The sequence below is a fragment of the Lepidochelys olivacea genome (genome assembly GCF_965140295.1).
Source record: "Lepidochelys olivacea isolate rLepOli2 genome assembly, chromosome: 20".
Taxonomy (NCBI): Eukaryota; Metazoa; Chordata; order Testudines; family Cheloniidae; genus Lepidochelys; species Lepidochelys olivacea.
In genome coordinates this window covers 11,304,802-11,314,040 of record NC_140430.1, presented here as the reverse complement: position 1 = coordinate 11,314,040, position 9,239 = coordinate 11,304,802, and the positions used below count along the sequence as shown (strand labels likewise).

The 9,239-nt window shown below is 53.4% G+C and overlaps 1 protein-coding gene across 4 annotated transcripts in view; it reads right to left on the bottom strand.

Annotated features, from left to right (window-relative positions):
* Positions 1–5,295: 5,295 nt before the first annotated feature.
* Positions 5,296–9,239, bottom strand: part of PDE1B (phosphodiesterase 1B) — a 151,762-nt gene continuing 147,818 nt past the window's right edge. For 3 of the 4 annotated variants that reach the window (XM_084610337.1, XM_084610340.1, XM_084610339.1), the window contains exon 16: positions 5,296–8,411. The gene's annotated coding sequence lies outside the window, so the exon portion shown is untranslated. Of the gene's footprint in view, positions 8,415–9,239 lie in introns of all 4 variants that reach the window. The other variant, XM_084610338.1, reaches the window with a different exon arrangement.

Sequence of the window (9,239 nt, the reverse complement as noted above, 5' to 3'; positions counted from 1 at the left end):
GAGAGGGGAGGCCTGACCTAGGCAACAATGACACTAGGAAATGGCCAGTTAGTTGATCAAAGGCAAAGTCCTGCGATTAACGCCCTATGTTATCAGTAGTAAAGATGTGTATCTTGACCCACAGCACCTCCCTCCCCCGCCCACACCACTAGACCCCATTCCCCTTCCTGGGCTGGGAATAAAGTCAAGGAGTCCTGACTCCCAGCACCTAACAACAGCCATACCAGGTCTGTCCAGTGGGCCAGCTAGCCCAGTAGCCTGTCTTCCAGCAGTGGCCAATGCCAAGTGCTTCAGAATGAACGGAACAGGGCAATTTCGAGTGAGCCATCCCCTGTCATCCCGTCCTAACTTCTGGCAGTCAGAGGTTTAGGGACACCCAGAGCACAAGGCTGCATCCCTGTCTATTTGGGCTAATAGCCACTGATGCACTTACCCACCATGAACTTAGCTACTTTTTGAACCCAGTGATACGTTTGACCTTCACAACATTCCCCTGGCAATGAGTTCCACAGGTTGACTGTGTGTTGTGTGAAGAAGGACGTCCTTATATTAGTTTTAACCCTGCTGCCTATTAATTTCATTGGCTGACCCCTGGGTCTTGTGCTATGTGAGAGGTAAATGACACTTTCCGATTCACTGTCTCCGCACCCGTCATGATTTTATAGATCTCTGTCATATCCCCCCTTAGTCGCTTTTCCAATTTGAACTGCCCCATTCTTTTTAACCTCTCCTCATATGAAAGCTGTTCCAGAGCCTTCATCATTTTTGTTGCTCCTTTCTGTACTTTTTCCAAGTCTAATATATCTTTTTGAGATGGGGCAACCACAACTGCACGCAGTATGCGAGTATCCACGTACCATGGATTTATATACAGGCAATATGATATTTTCTGTCTTATTATCTATCCCTTTCGTAATGATTCTCAACATTCTGCTCGCTTTTTTTGGCTGCCGCTGCACGTTGAATGGATGTTTTCAGAGAACTATCCACAATGACTCCAAGATCTCTTTCTTGAGTGGTAACAGCTAATTTAGACTCCCCCTCCCCCCTTGTTTTCTATGTATGGTTGGGATTATGTTTTCCAAAGTGCATTACTTTGTACTTTTCAATATTTAATGTCATCCGCACTTTTGTTGCCCAGTCACCCAGTTCTGTGAGCTCCCTTTGGAACTTGGCAGTCACCTTTGGCCTGAACTATCGAGTAATTTTGCACTGTCTGGAAACTTTGCAACCTCACTTTCACCCCACTTTTCCAGATCATTTATGTTGCCCAACACAGGTCCCAGTACAGCTCCTCAGGGACCCTGCTATTTATTGGTCTCCATTGTCATAATGACCAGTTTTTCCTATTTTTTGTTGCCTGTCTTTTAACCGATCACTGATCCATGTGAGGCCTTTACCTCTTTCCCCATCACAGCTTACATAATGTAGAGCCTTTGGTGTGGGACCTTATCAAAGGCTTTCTGAAATCTAAGTACACTATATTGACTGGATCACCTTTGTCCAGATACTTGTTGACCCCTGCTCAGAGAATTCTAATAGATGGGTGAGGGATGCTTTCCCTTTATAAAAGCCACATTGACTCTTCCCCAACATATTATGGTCTTCTGTGTGTCTGAGAATCCTCTTCTTTAAAGCAAATCAGCATTACATTAGCGACCACCCAGTCATTTGGTGCAGAGGCTGATTTAAGCAATAGGTTACATACCACAGTTAGGCATGCTGCAATTTCATCTTTGAGTTCCTTCAGAACTCTTGGGTGAACACCAGCTGGTCCTGGGGACCTACTGCTGCTTAATTTATCTGTTTGTTCCAAAACCTCCTCTATTGACACCTCAATCTGGAACAGTTCTTCAGATTTGTCACCTAAAAAAGAACAGCTCAGGTGTTGGACTCTCCCTCACATCTGCAGTGACGACCAATGCAACGAATTCATTTGGCGTCCTTGTCTTCCTTGAGTGCACCTTGATTATCCAATGGCCCCACTGATTTTTTTGGGACAGGCTTCCTGCTTCGGATTACAAAAAAATGCTGGTAGCAAAAATCCTGCTCTAACAATTACCCCCCCGCACCCCGCTCTCTTTCCCGAGCCAGAGCTAAAATTAGAAATGGGCTTTTCTTAAAAAAAACAAAAAACCAAAAAACACTTTTCTCTCTCCTGTCTTGCCCTGTGAAGTCTTTTTCCCTTTGTCCCTTTGGGGGGCCTTTTAAAAATTATTTCCAAAGCCAGGGGAAAAAACAACAACAGAAACCATTTTTAATTCTCTTTTGTTTTTTATTTGTCCTTCGTGTAGTTTTTTTGATTAGTTCCTTAGTTTCATTTTTACATGCGCACAGTTTGGGCTCAGCATCGGAATGTGGAGCTGTTCGTATAATAACCAGTTTCGAGAAACAAAGAGTAACTGCATGGTAGAAAATTATGCCCGAAGTACAAACACGTACAGAGAATACCCATGGTGGAGGTGAGCTTGGGTGTATTTACAGTGCGGGGCAGGAGAGCTTAGCAACTCATGGCCACTGGGGCAGGCTGCAATCTTGCGTGGCCGCTAAGCAGCGACCAGGTTAAAGGTCCTCACAGCTGAAAGGAAGCCAGTTTGGTGAGGTCAGTCCCACGGACGCTCATGATGGGGAGCTGCTGATTCTGGGCCTGATTCTGTCTCACCTAGTGCCTGATCCTGTGGGGTGCTGAGCCCTGCTGCCTTCCATTGATCTCAGAGACAGTGCTGGTGCTCAGTGCTTTCTGGGTCAGGCCTTCAGGAGGGTTTTCCATGGGTGATTTTCCATGGTGTGGGCAGGAGCAGGATGTGGCCTGAAGTTGATGCTTGGGTGCTCTAAGAACAGGCCACTGGCTCTGAGTGGGGTGGGGCTTTGTCTCCCTTTGCTCTTCCTCTCTGGTACCTTTGCCCTCCCGCCTCCCTGCAGATCAGACTCAGCCCCCAAACAAGCCCTCACTCTGCCAGGTGGGACAGCATCACTAGCCCCCTTTTACAGAGGAGGGGACTCAACACGGGCCATGGGGTGACTCTCCCAAAGCCACACAGCAAGTCAGCAGCAAAGATGGACCCACTCAGCTCCCTGTTTTAACCACCAGTCACATTCACTCCCAAAGCCTGGCCTAGAACCCCTGTCCTGAGTCCCACTCTCCCATTCCAACCACTAGATCTCCTGACTCACAGTCCCCCTGCTCTAACCCCCCGCTCCATTTGCCATGCCCTCCTAGAGCCGGGCTAGACCCCAGTGGTCATAGAATCATAGAATCATAGAACATCAGGGTTGGAAGGGACCCCAGAAGGTCGTCTAGTCCAACCCCCTGCTCGAAGCAGGACCAATTCCCAGTTAAATCATCCCAGCCAGGGCTTTGTCAAGCCTGACCTTAAAAACCTCTAAGGAAGGAGATTCTACCACCTCCTTAGGTAACGCATTCCAGTGTTTCACCACCCTCCTAGTGAAAAAGTTTTTCCTAATATCCAATCTAAACCTCCCCCACTGCAACTTGAGACCATTACTCCTCGTTCTGTCATCTGCTACCATTGAGAACAGTCTAGAGCCATCCTCTTTGGAACCCCCTTTCAGGTAGTTGAAAGCAGCTATCAAATCCCCCCTCATTCTTCTCTTCTGCAGGCTAAACAATCCCAGCTCCCTCAGCCTCTCCTCATAACTCATGTGTTCCAGTCCCCTAATCATTTTTGTTGCCCTTCGCTGGACTCTCTCCAATTTATCCACATCCTTGTTGAAGTGTGGGGCCCAAAACTGGACACAGTACTCCAGATGAGGCCTCACCAATGTCGAATAGAGGGGAACGATCACGTCCCTCAATCTGCTCGCTATGCCCCTACTTATACATCCCAAAATGCCATTGGCCTTCTTGGCAACAAGGGCACACTGCTGACTCATATCCAGCTTCTCGTCCACTGTCACCCCTAGGTCCTTTTCCGCAGAACTGCTGCCTAGCCATTCGGTCCCTAGTCTGTAGCTGTGCATTGGGTTCTTCCGTCCTAAGTGCAGGATCCTGCACTTATCCTTATTGAACCTCATCAGATTTCTTTTGGCCCAATCCTCCAATTTGTCTAGGTCCTTCTGTATCCTATCCCTGCCCTCCAGCGTATCTACCACTCCTCCCAGTTTAGTATCATCCGCAAATTTGCTGAGAGTGCAATCCACACCATCCTCCAGATCATTTATGAAGATATTGAACAAAACCGGCCCCAGGACCGACCCTTGGGGCACTCCACTTGATACCGGCTGCCAACTAGACATGGAGCCATTGATCACTACCCGTTGAGCCCGACAATCTAGCCAGTTTTCTACCCACCTTATAGTGCATTCATCCAGCCCATACTTCCTTAACTTGCTGACAAGAATACTGTGGGAGACCGTGTCAAAAGCTTTGCTAAAGTCAAGAAACAATACATCCACTGCTTTCCCTTCATCCACAGAACCAGTAATCTCATCATAAAAGGCGATTAGATTAGATTAGTTTAGATTAGGTCCTATGGCTTGACGCACCAGTATACCTGCCAGCCCTCCCCTGAGCACCCTGCCCTTATAGCAGGTATACCTCCCTTCCCCCGCCCCCGAGCGCCTAGCCCTGATAGCAAGTATACCTGCCCACCACACCCCCTGAGCACCCAGCCCTTATAGCAGGGATAACTGCCTCCTCCCCACAGAGCACCAAGCCCTTATAGCAGATATACCTACCTGTCCCCACCCACTGCAGAGCGCCCAGCCCTTATAGCAGATATACCTGTCCATCCCCCCAACACACACACACAGAGCGCCCAGCCCTTATAGCTAGTGCACTCCTTAGAGCATGCGGCTCCCAGGCCCTATAGCTGGTGCATCTCCCTGTCCCGCCAGAGCACCCAGCCTGTACGGCAAGTGCACCCCCACCTCCCCTGAGCAGTGGCTCTCAGCCCCTACCGCGGTGCACCTCCCACTCCCTCCCAAGTGCCCAGCTCCTGCAGCAAGTACACCTCAGGGACCCTCCAGAGCACCTGGCTCCCAACCCCTCACCGAGAGCAGGGCTCCTGGCCCCTATAGCAAGCGTACATCCCAGCCACTCCCAGGGCTCCTGGCCCCTATAGCAAGCATACATCCCAGCCACTCCCAGGGCTCCTGGCCCCTATAGCAAGCGTACATCCCAGCCACTCCCAGGGCTCCTGGCCCCTATAGCAAGCGTACATCCCTGCCACTCCCAGGGCTCCTGGCCCCTATAGCAAGTGTACTTCAGCCTCACCCCCACCCCCACCAAGTCCTTAGCTCCCAGCCCCTATAGCGCCCCCCCCCAGCATCCACTCTGGCACCTAAGCATGCAGCTTCCAGTGCCCCCCACCACAGGGCGGCCAGCCCCTATACCAAGTGCACCTGTCAGCCCCCTGAGCATGCAGCCCCCAGCATGTGCTGCAGGACAGGCTGGCGTTTTAGTGGAAGGGTGTCTTGGATTTGTAGTCCGGGAAGTGCCAAGTGTGGAGCCCAGCTCCCCACTCACACCCCCTTTCCCCTCTCCCATCCAAGCATCTCCAAACACTTGACAACCAGCAGTGAATTTAGCCTGGCAACCCCCTGGGGAAATGTCATTAACCCCTTAGACAGCGGGGGAAACTGAGGCGGGGGTAACTTGGCCCCGGTCACCCTCCAAGTAGCGGAGCTGGAAATGGAACCCAAGAGTCCTCATTTCCCCCCGCTCTAATCCACTGGAGCCCACCCCTCTCCCAGAGCTGCAGATAGGACCCAGGAGTCCTAACTCCCAGCTCCCTGCCTGTACTATTACACATATGCGCTAAATACGCACTTATCTCCTCCCTAGCTCCCCCTGGTGTCCTCGCTCACATCCACTGGCCAAGCACAGACAGTGCCGCTCCCTACTCGAGGTCACCTGAGGTCAGGCCAAGGTAGCTGACTGGAGCAGGCTCACCTGGAGCTCTGGGCTTTCCTCATCTAGACAAATCTAGACAAATCCTCTGGCTTTTCCTGACCCATGAACCCGTGGGAAGTCCAGCCTTGGTCAGCTCCCAAACAACCCCACCACAGAGCCGGCTGGAACAGAGTCCCTGTGACCCTGGGAATCGGGGGAACTTAATATTTACAGTTTGATACAGAGTGGGCTGGATAGAGACAGGCTTCATGCATGCATCCCCACCGGCGCCCCACTGATACCCCTCAGTTCTGACCTGCAGCGCCTGTGATCCCAGCCCTGGGTTCCCCAGTCACTGCCCTACTGATGCCTCTCAATCCTAATCTGCAGCCCCTGGGATCCCCGGCTCCAGATCTACCGATGCCCCTCAATCCCAACCTGCAGCCCCCTGGTAGCTCAGCCCTGGGCTCCCCTGCCCCTGCTCTGCCGATGCCCCTCAATCCCAACCTGCAGCCCCTGCTATCTGAGCCCCCCAGACACACAGCTCTGCCAATGCTAGTCTATCACAACCTATTCTTCAGTCCCTTTCCAGCCCCTCTAGGGTGCACAGCCCCCCAGCCCCTGCTAGTCCAGTCCTGCCCCCAGCTCTGCCAAGGCCCCTAGAGCCTGCTGGCTCCCATGGCTCTTGCTGAATCCTGCTGCACCACAGCCCACGGCAACTCAGTAGAGTTAATGGTGGTAAACTGAGGCTGCCACAGTCATTGCACGTGTGAGTCAACCAGGCCGAGAGTTCAGGGTTCAAACGTGCTCCCCCCCCCAAAAAAAAAACAAAAACAAAAACAAAACAACAAACCCACCATCCCTGTGCTGTGAGGTGGGAATGGGGCTGTGGAGTTTGCTCCAGGCCACCCTGCACTTGTGAGCCGAGTCCTGTTAACAGCCAGGTGTGCAAAGAGGCCTGCTCTAGAGCCCCCCTCCAGCCTCAGGATATGGATCAGAGTAATAATCTGCTCTGTTATGGTCATTCTACCCCACAGGGCAGAGGGTGAACACACCTGCCACGGTCCCTGCCCGTCCTTCCATGCCCTCCTCCACAGGTGTGGCTCAGGGGCCTAGTGAGAGACACAGGATGGAGGGGGTGGTGGGGTGGCGAGGGCTTGGGAAGCCCTTGTCTCAGTTCCGTTTATTACCCTGCACATCTGGGAGACGTGGCTTCACCTGGCCTTACTGTGGAGCGTGTACCTGGCTCCTTTACTGTTTAGCAAGTGTTTATCCAGGCAAAAGCGTGTACACTCCCCGCCCCATGACCAGTGGAGCCTCCCGTCATGCTGCAAGGACCCATGTGCAAGGAGGCACAGAACAAACACACTCCCCACATGTGTAACATGGGGCTTGCATCTGTAACTTGCACGGGACCCGGCGAGAGCAGATTCCACACAACAGCCCCTTGGTGTCAAATACCACAGCCCCCACGCCAGCCCCATGACATCTGCAGGGAGCTCCTGGGTTCCCCGCAGGAAGGAGAGTGGGTCCTGACCCAATCAAATTGGAGGGGAGCCCTGAGAAAGGGGGTTTAACGCACAGGGAGTGTCACACCATGGCGCCCACTTTTCCAGCCTAGGCCCAAGGTGGGCCCAAATCCCACACCATAGCTGGGGGCTTGGCCTGGCAGGTAGGGGCCCAATAGCTGTTCTCACAATGCTGGGCCTGAGCCTGGCACAGGGTCTGTTTGAATGTTGGGCTCCGGGTAGATAAATATTGGGGCTGCAAGTCAGGAGGGTTTGCCACTGGAGGCCAGACCCTCCTTTGCAGGGACCCCACTAGAGACGGGGAGGAGATTCTGGCCTGCGAGGAGTGGGTGTGTCTGTCTGGGGGTACAAGGGGCGACCCAGCCCATGTTCTGTTCTAAGGGTAGGCCCTGGGGCTCTGAGTCTGGGGGGTGCAGGCATCACCCCAGACAGGTATTGTGCAGTGGTCATCCATCCTGGCTCCAGTGGGCAGGTAAGCAGCTGTGACATGCCCTGGGGGCACTGCTGGAGTCCACAATTCCCCAAGTGACCAATTTGGCACCCCATTCTCCCCCAAACTCCTCCCACAGGCCTGTGGATCACCCTGAAGCCTCTGCACCTCAATCATCCCTGGGCGTCTGACAAATTGGGATTCCAGAGAACACGTCCTCTAAAAAGACACAGGCAAAGCCCTGGCCCAGCAGCTCCAGGAGGTTGCTGGCTGGGCAGTGAGATGCCTCTGATAGCCCCAGCTGGAGGGGTGGGGCAGGAAGGCAGCTGGAACAGGGGCCTATAGTACCTGGCTTGGCTGGCCTGGCCATGCCAGAGCTCTGGGGTGGTGGCGGCGAGCAAAGTCTTTGTTGGGTTCAGGCCATGTGCTCGGTGACATCAGGATTTCCCTTGACTCTAAGTTTACATTAATTTTTATATCTTGGCAATGGTTGTTCCTGCTCGCCCTCTGGCCTGCGGCGGCTCCTCCTGCAATGGTGTTGATTTCGATGGCATCGAAGACTTTGGACTAAACTGCATCATTCAGTTGGAAATGGGACCTGCTGGGTCAGAGCGGGAGAGTCAAGGCCTAGACAGCGGGATCCGCCCTCCCGCCAGGCCCCGCTGAGTCAGGGCACCCCTGCATTGTGCCAACCTAGAGTGCACTGGTGCACAGACGCCTCTGTGCAGGACAGCACGTCCCACAGTCCCCCTCCGCTGGACGCTGCTGAGCCAGGGCGCCCCCCCACATAATGCCAACTTGAGACCATGGTGGTGCATGTCCGCCTCTGTACAGGAGAGTGCATCCCACTACCCCACCCCGTCCAGGACCCAGTGACCCAGAGCGCCCCCACATGGTGCCAATCTGAGGGCACATTGGTGCACGGCTGCCTCTGTGCAGGACAGCACGTCCCACTTTCTCCCTCCCCTTGGTCCTGCTGAGCCAGGGTGCTCCCTGCATAGTACCAGTCTGAGAATGTGTTGGGGCACAGCCCCCTCTGTGCAGGACAGTGCGTCCCACTGCCCTCCACCTCACAGCAGCTGACGGCAATGAGCTACTCCAACCATAGAATCATAGAATATCAGGGTTGGAAGGGACCTCAGGAGATCATCTAGTCCCATCCCCTGCTCAGAGCAGGACCAATCCCCAATTTTTGGCCCAGATCTCTAAATGGCCCCCTCAAGGATTGAACTCACAACTCTGGGTTTAGCAGGCCAATGCTCAAACCACTGAGCTCCCTCCAGTCAAAGTCAGAACTGGCTGTACCAGAGTGGGGCTGAGGGGAAGAGCTCTGCAGACTCACACCCCAGCAGCACAGCAAGCTCCAGCCTTGCCCTAGAGGGACAACTCTGTTGGGGCTGAGAGGGGAGTGTGGTCTCCCCTGCCC